General features: G+C 38.6%; 1 non-coding gene across 1 annotated transcript; it reads left to right on the top strand.

Moving 5' to 3' along the window:
- The first annotated feature begins 3,755 nt into the window (after positions 1–3,755).
- Trnat-ugu (transfer RNA threonine (anticodon UGU)) lies at positions 3,756–3,829 on the top strand. Its single transcript has one exon. It is a non-coding gene; the product is annotated as a tRNA-Thr (tRNA).
- The last annotated feature ends 10,922 nt before the right edge of the window (positions 3,830–14,751 follow it).

Below are 14,751 nucleotides of genomic sequence, written 5' to 3' on the forward strand. Positions count from 1 at the left end.
TTTATTTTCAATGCATATTTTACACTTCATAAAATCTGATTCTAAATTTGTTGGCAATCCATTTGATAACTAATGATTACACAAAATGTTCAAATCACTAAAAAATATCATGTTGCAGAAAATGATTCAATTTCTCCTTTACTGACATATTATCCTTACTGCTTACACTATTTAGATTCATCCCTTTCTTTCAAAGCAATCACAAGTAAGTTATTGTCTTCACCAAAAACATTTAAAATACTACTTACAGACACAATTTTATGTTTTTCTGTCACTTTAGCACAGTTCATCAAATTTCTAACCATATATTTCTTGAAAAATATGTTTTCATATCAACTGGAATCTGCCATCCTGAAATGGAAAATAACTGATTATATTTCCTATGGTACATCAACATCTACATATATAATCTATTAAATTCGCAAACAAAGGTGACGCTCAGCGCACTGGCTGATGGGAGCAGCTGTAAATGGAAAATGCCTTTTCCGTCACTCCTATCAGCCACACCGAGTGTCAACTTCGTTTGCGCGTTCAATACAAGCCACTGTATGGTGCATGACAGAGTGTAACTTCTACAACTACTAGTCATTTCTTTTCCTGTTCCACTCACAAACAGAGTAAGGAAAAAAAGAATGTCTATATGTCTCTGAATGTGTCCTGATTTCTCTTATCTGGTCCTTAATTGAAATGTGTTTTGGTGACAAGGTAGTTTTGCAGTCAGCTTCAAATGTCAATTTTCTAACTTTTTCTGTGACGTGCCACAAAAGGAATGTTGTCTTCCCTCAAGGGATTCCTGTCTTAGTTCACAAAGCATGTCCATAATACTTGCATTTTGATTGAACCTATCAATAACAAATCTAGCATCCCACCTTTGCACTGTAGCTTGCAAAACTTTATCTTCCATAATTTTACATCCACAGGCTCTTTTAAATTTTTGCTCTCAGAAAAATTACTTCCATTATTAACAACATGATCTGTGCAACTACTAGCCAATAACCAATCAATCAATACACTGTTTCCTGACTCATTATAATAACAGGTCATTGCAAATTGTACCTCTATTACGAAGCTGCTCGTGCCATTTCTATTCTTTTCATAGCCTCTGTGTCCTGGATGATGACTGCCTGTTGAACCATATTGTTTACTTTGATCACATGACCTGTTTTTGTTACCCCCACTACACTGCTCACCTCGCCATGTTATCAACTGCTGTGACCACCTCCTCACAGATGTCCACCACATCTCCATGAATCTCTGCTTGTTCCTAACTGGTGACAATACATCTTGAAATGACCTGGTTCACCACATTTGTAATGCAACTTCTCCTAATAGCCCACATTAGTTTGCTTTGCATCATGAAATGAATTAGATTTTACACCTTCACTTCCATCTTCATCTTTTATAGCCATCTTTTGAATTTTATTTTTAACATTTTATAGTGACTGATTTTCATCTTTTTAAATATTGATCAGGTCCCTGATATAGCTCAAAGATTCTGGCAACATTCTCAATATGTAGTTAAGTTAAGTTAGCTTCTCCTTTTCCATCACTTTCATTCCTGATAATTTTAATTCATTCACTGTTTTATCAAAAATACTGAAGAATGTTTCCATGTCACTGAAGTCTTATTACCCCAATTTGTCCAATTTATTTCAGCACACAGTTTTCTGGTTGTCAATTCCTTGGAGTATAATTGATCAGTATTTCAAATGCAGTTTCCTTTTCATTCATGAATTCCAGTTGCTTGTTTGAAATAAGTCTATGTCCACAGGTCATCATGATCAGATTCTCTTCATCCCAAGTGTCTGCGTTGTATGTGCTAGCTTTTGTTCTTGATGCTACTTCATTTTCAGCTCCATTTACGTTCATTGTATTCAATTCCCATAGTCTTCTCCATCAAACACTGGTATCTTAATGACAGCCACATCCTATTTCACAAAACACACTTTTTGAACACTGGTAACAATATTCCTTTTATACAGAGTGTTACAAAAAGGTACGGCCAGACTTTCAGGAAACATTCCTCACACACAAATAAAGAAAAGATTTTATGTGGACATGTGTCCGGAAACACTTAATTTACATGTTAGAGCTCATTTTAGTTTCGTCAGTATATACTGTACTTCCTCGATTCACCGCCAGTTGGTCCAATTGAAGGAAGGTAATGTTGACTTCAGTACTTGTGCTAACATGCGACTCATTGCTCTACAGTGCTAGCATCAAGCACATCAGTACGTAGCATCAACAGGTTAGTGTTCATCACAAACGTGGTTTTGCAGTCAGTGCAATGTTTACAAATGAGGAGTTGGCAGATGTCCATTTGATGTATGGATTAGCACGGGGCAATAGCTGTGGCACGGTATGTTTGTATCAAGACAGATTTCCAGAACGAAGGTGTCCTGACAGGAAGACGTTCGAAGCAATTGATCGGCGTCTTAGGGAGCACGGAATATTCCAGACTATGACTTGCAACTGGGGAAAACCTAGAACGGCGAGGACACCTGCAATGGACGAGGCAATTCTTCGTGCAGTTGACGGTTACCCTAATGTCAGCATCAGAGAAGTTGCTGCTGTACAAGGTAACGTTGACCACGTCACTGTATGGAGAGTGCTACGGGAGCACCAGTTGTTTCCGTACCATGTACAGCGTGTGCAGGCACTATCAGCAGCTGATTGGCCTCCATGGGTACACTTCTGTGAATGGTTCATCCAACAATGTGTCAATCCTCATTTCAGTGCAAATGTTCTCTTTACGGATGAGGCTTCATTCCAGCATGATCAAATTGTAAATTTTCACAATCAAGATGTGTGGGCTGACAAGAATCTGCACAGAATTGTGCAATCACGTCATCAACACAGATTTTCTGTGAACGTTTAGGCAGGCATTGTTGTTGATGTCTTGATTGGGCCCCATGTTCTTCCACCTATGCTCAATGGAGCACGTTATCATGATTTCATACAGGATACTCTACCTGTGCTGCTAGAACATGTGCCTTTACAAGTACGACACAACATGTGGTTCATGCACAATGGAGCTCCTGCACATTTCAGTCAAAGTGTTCGTACGCTTCTCAACAACAGATTCAGTGACCGACCAATTCCATGGCCTCCACGCTCTCCTGACCTCAACCCTCTTGACTTTCATTTATGGGGGCATTTGAAAGCTCTTGTCAACGCAACCCCAGTACCAAATGTAGAGACTCTTCATGCTTGTATTGTGGACAGCTGTGACACAATACGCCATTCTCCAGGGCTGCATCAGCGCATCAGGGATTCCATGCAACGGATGGTGGATGCATGTATCCTCGCTAACGGAGGACATTTTGAACATTTCCTGTAACAAAGTCTTTGAAGTCACGCTGGTACGTTCTGTTGCTGTGTGTTTCCATTCCATGATTAATGTGATTTGAAGAGAAGTAATAAAATGAGCTCTAACATGGAAAGTAAGCATTTCCGGACACATGTCCACATGACATATTTTCCTTCTTTGTGTATGAGGAATGTTTCCTGAAAGTTTGGCCACACCTTTTTGTGTATATATATAGTTCAGGCTCACCGGCCACTTGACCATCTTTTTCTTCTGTGCGAATGCACAAACAGTGCTTGAACTCTTATGGGAATCAGAAACGCGCCACGAGTAATGAGTATAATGGGCGGGGGGCACTACGAATGTAGTGTGGGACAATACGTTGAGAATGTGGGTTTCGCGGGAGGCATTCCAGAGATAAATCCCTGCAGTTGCGCTATCCTCTGTGTCCTCGGTGGCTCAGATGGATAGAGCGTCTGCCATGTAAGCAGGAGATCCTGGGTTTGAGTCCCAGTCGGGGCACACATTTTCATCTGTCCCCGTTTATATGTGTCAATGCCTGGAAGCAGCTAAGGGTGTTCATTTCATTGTAATATTCATTTTAGGTCACAACTGATCACTGCTTTTCTAGATAATAATCTCCTTTTATCTCAACAATCATGCTCTGCTATCATGTTAAGATTGTTTATTAATGACAAGATAAATACAATATACATGTATCTTTAAACAGTGGAAACACTCATGGGACAACACTGACTGCTGTACATGCAATACACTAATGGTTGACAGTCTTCTTAGTTGTGTCAATACTGTCAATATAAAGGCACCACATTCCCTAACAGCATTATCTGAAACTCAAGGTGATTGTATTAGAATGCATCTTCCAAATGTTTAACTGAGATCAACTCCATCATGTCAAGTGTTCCAGCTCACATTTAAGATACAAACAGCTCGAAATGTTAAGTCCAAAATCTGAAAGCTTCTCATTAGCTAAGAGAGATTCTTACAAAAAATAAAAGGTTCTGGAGCAGAAAACCTTTAATTAGTATTTAAATACATATCTTGATGACTTGGAGGTGACAATGATTATTTATTGAGTTAGCATATCATTTTTGTTTACAGTAAGAAGTATAGGGTTAATTTCTGTTAGAATGTACTGCATCCTTACACCATTAAATGTAATTTTCTCATAATTAAAATTTGTGACATTCATAACTTTTTATGGTGTGTGGGAACAACGATCCACAATTAAGTGCAGTATCCTGGGGAGAGATGCGGGCAGTTTCTATATGATGTCCAAAGTCATTTGGTGAGTGACATCACCCTATAACATCCATAATTTACATACATATGTGTGGTATCTGTTCTTTTGGACATGTCCAAAGAGACTGACTCACTTTGTATCATTCAGCAGCTGCACATATAGAATGAAAGAGAAATTTTCAGATCTCACCTGCATATGTGCATTGTGTTAAAGTCAATGGTTACATGTGAAAATTTGTGGCGGACCGTAAATCAAACACAGATTTTTGCTTCTCTAGAATGATTGCCTTGACTGTCTCGCCAACCAAGTACGCTTCCCATCTAATCGAAATTCCCACAAGCCACACACTAGAGTGTAGGGGCCTTTGTCCATTATCCCCTGTTTGCTCACAGCTATTCAGCTGAGTCTTGCAAGGGTTTGGTGGAGTGAGTGTATTTACAGAAAATATACCCCTGCAACCATCCCTGCTGCAAGACTTGCCCTATGCGTCCTCTTGCCACCACCTATAATAGCCCTGTAACTGGCAAAACATATACTATCAAAAGGTAGCCACCTCCAAAACGACACTGCGTATACCACCAGCTATCATGTAAACACTGTTCAGCCTTCAACATCGGTATGACTACCACCCAACTATCAATTATGATGAATGAGCATAGGCAGAGGGTGTATACTGGCAACTCGCAATATCCTGTTGCCGAGCATGCTCTACAACATGACATTCATGACCTCAGTACCTGTTTCACCACATTTGGATTAGATTAGATTAGATTAGATTAGATTAATACTAGTTCCATGGATCATGAATACGATATTTCATAATGATGTGGAACGAGTCTAATTTTCCAATACATGACATAATTAAGTTAATTTAACAACATACTTAAATTAATATAACAACTTTTTCATTTTTTGTGTTTTTTATTTTTATGTTTTTATTTTTTATTTTATTTTTTTTAAATATATATATATATTTTAATTTATATCTAAATTCCTCTATGGAGTAGAAGGAGTTGTCATTCAGAAATTCTTTTAATTTCTTCTTAAATACTTGTTGGTTATCTGTCAGACTTTTGATACTATTTGGTAAGTGACCAAAGACTTTAGTGCCAGTATAATTCACCCCTTTCTGTGCCAAAGTTAGATTTAATCTTGAATAGTGAAGATCATCCTTTCTCCTAGTATTGCAGTCATGCACACTGCTATTACTTTTGAATTTGGTTGTTAATAACAAATTTCATAAGAGAGTATATATACTGAGAAGCTACTGTGAATATCCCTAGATCCTTAAATAAATGTCTGCAGGATGATCTTGGGTGGACTCCAGCTATTATTCTGATTACACGCTTTTGTGCAATAAATACTTTATTTCTCAGTGATGAAATCCTCCAAAATATGATGCCATATGAAAGCAACGAGTGAAAATAGGCGTAGTAAGCTAATTTACTAAGATGTTTATCAACAAAATTTGCAATGACCCTTATTGCGTAAGTAGCTGAACTTAAACGTTTGAGCAGATCATCAATGTGTTTCTTCCAATTTAATCTCTCATCAATGGACACACCTAAAAATTTGGAATATTCTACCTCAGCTATATGCTTCTGATTAAGGTCTATATTTATTAATGGCGTCATACCATTCACTGTACGGAACTGTATGTACTGTGTCTTATCAAAATTCAGTGAGAGTCCGTTTACAAGGAACCACTTAGTAATTTTCTGAAAGACAGTATTGACAATTTCATCAGTTAATTCTTGTTTGTCAGGTGTGATTACTGTACTTGTATTATCAGCAAAGAGAACTAACTTTTCCTCTTCATGAATATAGAATGGCAAGTCATTAATATATATTAAGAACAACAAAGGACCCAAGACTGACCCTTGTGGAACCCCATTCTTGATAGTTCCCCAGTTTGAGGAATGTGCTGATCTTTGCATATTATGAGAACTACTTATTTCAACTTTCTGCACTCTTCCAGTTAGGTACGAATTAAACCATTTGTGCACTGTCCCACTCATGCCACAATACTTGAGCTTGTCTAGCAGAATTTACACAATCAAAAGCCTTTGAGAGATTACAAAAAATCCCAATGGGTGGTGTTCGGTTATTCAGATCATTCAAAATTTGATTGGTGAAAGCATATATGGCATTTTTTGTTGAAAATCCTTTCTGGAAACCAAACTGACATTTTGTTAGCAATTCATTGTTACAGATACGTGAAGCTACTCTTGAATACATTACTTTCTCAAAAATTTTGGATAAAGCTATTAGAAGGGAGATTGGACGGTAATTGTTGACATCAGATCTATCCCCCTTTTTATGCAATGGTATAACAATAGCATATTTCAGTCTATCAGGGAAAATGCCCTGTTCCAGAGAGCTATTACACAGGTGGCTGAGAATCTTACTTATCTGTTGAGAACAAGCTTTTAGTATTTTGCTGGAAATGCCATCAATTCCATGTGAGTTTTTGCTTTTAAGTAAGTTTATTATTTTCCTAATTTCAGAGGGAGAAGTGGGTGAGATTTCAATTGTATCAAATTGCATAGGTATGGCCTCTTCCATTAAGAGCCTAGCATCTTCTAATGAACACCTGGATCCTACTATATCCACAACATTTAGAAAATGATTATTAAAAATATTTTCAACTTCTGACTTTTTGTTCGTAAAGTTTTCATTCAATTTGATGGTAATACTGTCTTCCTGTGCTCTTGGTTGACCTGTTTCTCTTTTAATAATATTCCAAATTGTTTTAATTTTATTATCAGAGTTGCTGATTTCAGGCATGATACACATACTTTTGGATTTTTTAATAACTTTTCTTAATATAACACAGTAGTTTTTATAATGTTTGATAGTTTCTGGGTCACTACTCTTTCTTGCTGTCAGATACATTTCCCTTTTCCGGTTACAAGATATTTTTATACCCTTAGTAAGCCATGGTTTGTTGCAAGGTTTCTTACAAGTATATTTAACTATTTTCCTGGGGGAAGCAGTTTTCAAATGCCTTTACAAAAATGTTATGAAATAAATTATATTTTAAATTGGCATCAGGTTCATGGTACACCTCATCCCAGTCTAACTGCTGTAGGCTTTCCTTGAAATTTGCAATTGTTAAATCGTTGACTGAACGTACTACTTTGGAGGACTGTTTAGTATTACTGAATGGAGCTATGTCATATATTGTAACTAGCTGTGCACCATGATCAGAAAGACCATTCTCAACAGGCTGAGCATTTATCTGGTTAAACTTATCTTGGTCTATAAAGAAGTTATCTATCAGTGAGCTGCTATCCTTTACCACCCGAGTAGGAAAATCAATAACGGGTGTCAAATTGAAAGAACCGAGTAATAGTTCAAGGTCATTTTTCCTATTACCCTCTTTCAGAGAATCTACATTGAAGTCCCCACAAAAAATAATTTGCTTCCCCTCTTCCCCCAGACACCAGTTTCTCAGAACTCCACAGGTGGGAACTAAAGCTACAACATATCCTTGGTTCTCACCACCCATCTGGCCTCAATTTACGTTTATTTCTTCTGTCTCAACATTTCTTCACTGTAACTTTTTTATTTATTTATTTATTTATTCTTTGCCCATGGACTCCGGCTGAAAATCCAGCTGAGAGTATTGGGTGTGTCATACAATAGGCTATTAACATCAAACTTGATTTCATTATACACTCCTGGAAATTGAAATAAGAACACCGTGAATTCATTGTCCCAGGAAGGGGAAACTTTATTGACACATTCCTGGGGTCAGATACATCACATGATCACACTGACAGAACCACAGGCACATAGACACAGGCAACAGAGCATGCACAATGTCGGCACTAGTACAGTGTATATCCACCTTTCGCAGCAATGCAGGCTACTATTCTCCCATGGAGACGATCGTACAGATGCTGGATGTAGTCCTGTGGAACAGCTTGCCATACCATTTCCACCTGGCGCCTCAGTTGGACCAGCGTTCGTGCTGGACGTGCAGACCGCGTGAGACGACGCTTCATCCAGTCCCAAACATGCTCAATGGGGGACAGATCCGGAGATCTTGCTGGCCAGGGTAGTTGACTTACATCTTCTAGAGCACGTTGGGTGGCACGGGATACATGCGGACGTGCATTGTCCTGTTGGAACAGCAAGTTCCCTTGCCGGTCTAGGAATGGTAGAACGATGGGTTCGATGACGGTTTGGATGTACCGTGCACTATTCAGTGTCCCCTCGACGATCACCAGTGGTGTACGGCCAGTGTAGGAGATCGCCCCCCACACCATGATGCCGGGTGTTGGCCCTGTGTGCCTCGGTCGTATGCAGTCCTGATTGTGGAGCTCACCTGCATGGCGCCAAACACGCATACGACCATCATTGGCACCAAGGCAGAAGAGATTCTCATCGCTGAAGACGACACGTCTCCATTCGTCCCTCCATTCACGCCTGTCGCGACACCACTGGAGGCGGGCTGCACGATGTTGGGGCGTGAGCGGAAGACGGCCTAACGGTGTGCGGGACCGTAGCCCAGCTTCATGGAGACGGTTGTGAATGGTCCTCGCCGATACCCCAGGAGCAACAGTGTCCCTAATTTGCTGGGAAGTGGCGGAGCGGTCCCCTACGGCACTGCGTAGGATCCTACGGTCTTGGCGTGCATCCGTGCGTCGCTGCGGTCCGGTCCCAGGTCGACAGGCACGTGCACCTTTCGCCGACCACTGGCGACAGCATCGATGTACTGTGTAGACCTCACGACCCACGTGTTGAGCAATTTGGCAGTACGTCCACCCGGCCTCCCGCATGCCCACTATACGCCCTCACTCAAAGTCCGTCAACTGCACATACGGTTCACGTCCACGCTGTCGCGGCAAGCTACCAGTGTTAAAGACTGCGATGGAGCTCCGTATGCCACGGCAAACTGGCTGACACTGACGGCGGCGGTGCACAAATGCTGCGCAGCTAGCGCCATTCGACGGCCAACACCGCGGTTCCTGGTGTGTCCGCTGTGCCGTGCGTGTGATCATTGCTTGTACAGCCCTCTCGCAGTGTCCGGAGCAAGTATGGTGGGTCTGACACACCGGTGTCAATGTGTTCTTTTTTCCATTTCCAGGAGTGTATATATACATGAAACAAATAATTAAACAGAAACAGTTCGTAAGCATACAAAGGTATTACATGTTTTACATTATATACACACACAAATCCAAACAACATACAGAAATGATAATTTTTAAAGGTAAATTTCAGTAATGATATAACATATTTAAATACCATCTTAATATTCACTCAAACTGTATATACATTTCTCTGTGAGATATAGTTTCAAATGATTTTTAAAACATTTTAGGTCTGTTTCTTTTTTAATTATTTTGGGGAGTTTATTAAACTTCTTCAGGGGCAGTCATAGACAGTTTTAGATTTCTGTTTATCATGTAGTAATTTTCATTTTCTCTTGTACCGTGTTTGTGTACATCTTTATTTAGGGGGTGTTTATCGCTTGACCTTACCGCCTTACCGCCATTATGCTTTGGTATATGTACAGTGAATATTCTGTCATAATATTATAGTGTACAAAAGCTTGCCTACAGGTCTGTCTTGGCGGTATTTTTGCAATGCATCTCACTGCCCTTTTCTGAATTGTGAATATTCTTTTTAAGTAGCCAACTTGTGCACTTCCCCATATATGAGCTGAATAAGACAAATGTGGGAAGACAAGTCCATAATACATTGATCTGAGGACTTTATCATCCACAGTCTTAGCTGTTTTATGCATGATGAAGATCTGTTTGTTTATCTTTTTACACAGTGCATCTATGTGCTCCCCCCCATGCCAAATGTTTATCTATTATAGTTCCTAGAAAATTTGTGCTGGTTACTTCTTTAATAGTCTTCCCATTTATATTAACATTTATATTATAATTTTCACTATGGTTGGTCTGAAATACTACATTCATTGTTTTAGACTGATTCATAAACAGGTTGTTTTGTGTTAAATATTTAATTGTATTTTCGATATTCGGGAGTGCTTCCTTCTCGAGCTCCTCCTTTGTGTCAGCTGTGCAAATGATTGTTGTGTCATCAGCATACATGATAAGTTTCTGATTTATATAGCTAGGGAAGTCATTTAAGTAGAGTATAAATAGTATTGGCCCAAGCACAGACCCTTGCGGCACACTGTGTTTAACTGTTTGCAATTCTGATCTGTAGTTTGTTATATTTTCCCCACTAGTATGTCTGATTTCTGTGCATTGTTTCTTATTTGTAATGTATGATTTAAGTATGTCATAGCATTTTCCTCTAATTTCATACTGATATAATTTCATCATTAATTTTGAGTGGTTCACACAATCAAATGCCTTAGATAAGTCCATAAAAATCCCACAAGTCTTTTGTTGCCTGTCAAGTAAATTAATAATGTGCTCAATTATATCTGTTGATACTGTTTTTGTTGACTTCCCTTCTCTGAAACCATGTTGTGATGAATGCAGTATACTGTACTTCGTTATAAACTTACAATTCTATTCATTATTATCATTTCATAGATTTTAGCAAATGTTGAGATCAATGATATTGGCCTGCAATTTCATAATTCATCCCTATTCCCTTTCTTAAATATTGGCTTCACTTTACTTACTTTCAGTGAATCTGGAAATATACCTTCTTCTATCGCAGCATTCAGCATGTGTCAATGGTTTTAATATACATTCTCTGCATTCCTTTATGAGATGTGATGTGACACAATCCAAGCCAGATGAATGTTTAATTTTAAGTTGTTTTATTAGGTTTGACACTTCTGTATCTGTTGTAGGTATGAAAACCATAGTATGATTTGTATGTGGGGGGTTTAACAATTTACTTACTGCATTTGTTTTATTTTGTCTTATTAATTCGTCTGCTACAGTAATATAATATTTGTTAAAAGTTTTGGCTATTTCTAGAGGGTTTGCATTGCTTTTCCCACTCATCAGTGGGCAGATGTCCTCTGCCCGATTTGTCACCGGTACTTTTCCTCTCTCTTCATTAGTGAAAGACCATAAACCTTTTGAGTAGTTCTTTCCCTTATCTATAGACATCCTGATGAATGATGCTTTAGTTTCTATGATAAAAATACAGTACTCTCTTTTTTTTTATTTTATACAGTGTGTTGTAGGCCTCAGTATTTTTTTGTTTGGAGAGGTCATAATACACTCTCAGATTATTTCTGGCATGGATTACTTCTCCAGTCACCCAGCTTTTATTTTTTTGTTGCTGTTTGACAAGCCTTTTACTAACAGGACACGTAACATCATAATAATAATTGAATAAAGAAAAAAAACTGGTTCCATTTGGTGTTTGCATCTTTAGCTGCATATATTGTTTCCCAGTTTTCTGCCTCTAACATCTTTTTTAGCAGATTTATGTTATGTGGATAGTTCTGTCTTCTCATCTCCAATATCTTCTGCATGGAATCACTAGTCTTTATATTTATGTCTATCATGATTGCAAAATGGTCTGCTAATGTGGAGTTTATTACCTGTGTGTCACAATAGCATGTAGGAATATTTGTTATTACGTGATCAATTATAGTTTCACTATGCTTTGTTACTCTGGTTGGTTTATCTATTTTTAATTTTAGATTGTATATGCACAATAAGTCCAGTAGGGTCTTGTACTGTCTGTATTTTTACTCGTGTCTATGTTCAGATCACCTATAATGATCAAATAAGCATATGTTTTTGAGAGGTGTTGGATTATATCTTCCAATCTTCCAGCTGTTCAAAGAAGGTTTTAATTGCACCATTTGGTGATCGATACAAACCTAATACCAACACAAATTCCCAGCAATTTTAGTTTCCAGTGCTGTAGCTTCAAAGCTCAATTCTATAGTATATTTTGTTATATTTATGGCTTTAGTTGATTTATAGTTAGAAAAAATGGCAACCCCACCACCTTTATAGGAAGTTCTGCAAAAACTGGCTACTTTCATATAATTCTTCATGTTGTACACTCCTATGTGATTTTCTTTTAGCCCATGTTCTGTAACTACTAGAATGTTTGGCCTATATTCCTGTAATATTACCTCTAGTTCCTCTGTTTTATTGTTTATGTATTGAACATTTTGGTGAAGTATTCTAACAGTTGGCTTTAAATGTAATAGTTCCCCTTCCTGTAATAAACTAAGCACTTCACTTGTTCCCTTTGCTTCTGGTACTATGTAGTGATTTTTTTCAGTTTGTGTCACTAAATCTGGATTGTATCTTTGTCCTGTGTTTAAATTCCTTTCAATATTGTCACACTGGTATTTAAGATGGGCAGTTTTACTTACATCTTTTTCCATGTTCTCTTTCTGCTTACTCGGCACCACAAAAAATCCTCACTTAGTGTAGCAGGTCTCCTAGTTCTCAGGCATCTGTCTTGATTGGAAGCTGCTTCTGCTGTTGATCTCCCAGGCCTCAGGTACCTCTTCTGTGTGGTTGCTGTTGCTGGTGGCTCCTGTGCTTTCCGACTTGGTGACTGCCCTTCTTTGTTAGCTGCTGCGGCTAATGATGTTTGTATGTTTGCCTCACAAGCATTTTCATTGCCTTGAGATAGTATTATGGGGTCTGCTGTTCTGGATGCTGTTGCTGATGACGTCAGCCGTGCTGATGATTGTGGTGATTCTGCTGCTATTGGTTTATCTGACACTGCTGCTGAGAATATCAGAGCCTTTGCTGCTGCTACTGGTGTTTGTTGTAGCTCTACTGCAGATAATGATGGTTCCACTGTTACAGACGACTCTTGTTTTGGCGGAATTGGGATTGGAGACACTTCCATTACAGATGACTCGTTAATAAAATTAAGTATTTCGGCACTAATAATATTTTTCCCTTTTACCTTCATGTGGAGACCATGTCTTGTGAAGTGCTCTCTGTGAACACTGTTTATCTCTACGAAAGTCGTATTCTGGAAACCTCTACATATTTTCTCAAATAGCCTGTTTGCTGTAACAATCTCGATGTTTACACACGAGTTTTCCATCAGATCGTGTCTCCTGGGGATACTAACAATGTTTTACTTTTCTACATCTTTCATTGTCTTTCCCATCTATTTTCCACCGCCCCCCTCTCACCTGTGTTACGTACAATGCACTTAGTTTTTCACTCATACATGATATTTAGGCAGTCATCTCTGTTTGCATATTACCCTGTCTTCCACCTTTAAGCTCTCGTCCGATGCAGTCCTCAACAATCAGTCTTTCCTTCTTATCCTGTACAGGAAGTGTCCCATGCCCCGCGGTTGTGGGTGACTTTCCCGAAATCTACCACTTTTTTTTTAGACTTCTCCAGTCCTTTTCCTTCAACCCTTCTGCCTGAAGAAGGAGCCACTGGTTCCAAAAGCTTGCCAATTACAACAATATTTTATGTGATTGTTCTGCTGCAGCTTGGTGAGTAGATTTTTCTTCTACCCAATTAAATAATTTTGTCAATAAATGACTGTTTTCGTTGTTATATTATCCCATGTGGCCATCATTCCTTCTTATTTAGCCCTCTTGTCAGTCTTCGTCTGCCTTGTTCAAACTGTCGTCTGTTTTCTACCTTATCCATTCGTTTATTTATCTGTATTACCAAGATTGATCAACACTTTGCCCAAACGTCTTTTCTAATACTGATTTTCGTGCTCGTACACTGGTCCATGTTTATATGCATATAACAATTCCATTGTTATTTAAGAATTTGCGTACAATTTACGCTTCATTACACTGCATGGCCTTCTCCCGATTGTATTTCGCCGATTTATTCGCAAATTTGAGAGCTGTTTTCTTTTCCACCATCCACTTATCTTGTTTATACGTAATTATTTCACTTTTTGTGCGTTTGTTTTTCGGCAAACCGCTCTGATCGACTTTTATTGCCGTCTGTTACGTCACTGTAATTGCCAAGCTGAGTAGTTTACATTTTCTTCTATGACTTTCCCTTTCTGTTTACCCATTTTTCTAAAATTTCGTCTGTTTTCACGACTTTCCCGATCTACTTTCTCCTTTTATCATTCTTTTCGTATCATATAGATCGCCCACTCATTACCTCGTATTAACGATTTTCGTACGAATTTTTCTAATTTTTTCGACTTTTCCCTCGCTTTTCTTCCCCTTTTCTATTTGTTACACCCTCTGCTTATTTATTTCTCATGTTTGGTTTTCCAAAGGGAAATCATTGACCAAACCTTAACAGCTTTTGAA

Source organism: Schistocerca cancellata, chromosome 2, assembly GCF_023864275.1.
Source record: "Schistocerca cancellata isolate TAMUIC-IGC-003103 chromosome 2, iqSchCanc2.1, whole genome shotgun sequence".
Lineage (NCBI taxonomy): Eukaryota > Metazoa > Arthropoda > Insecta > Orthoptera > Acrididae > Schistocerca > Schistocerca cancellata.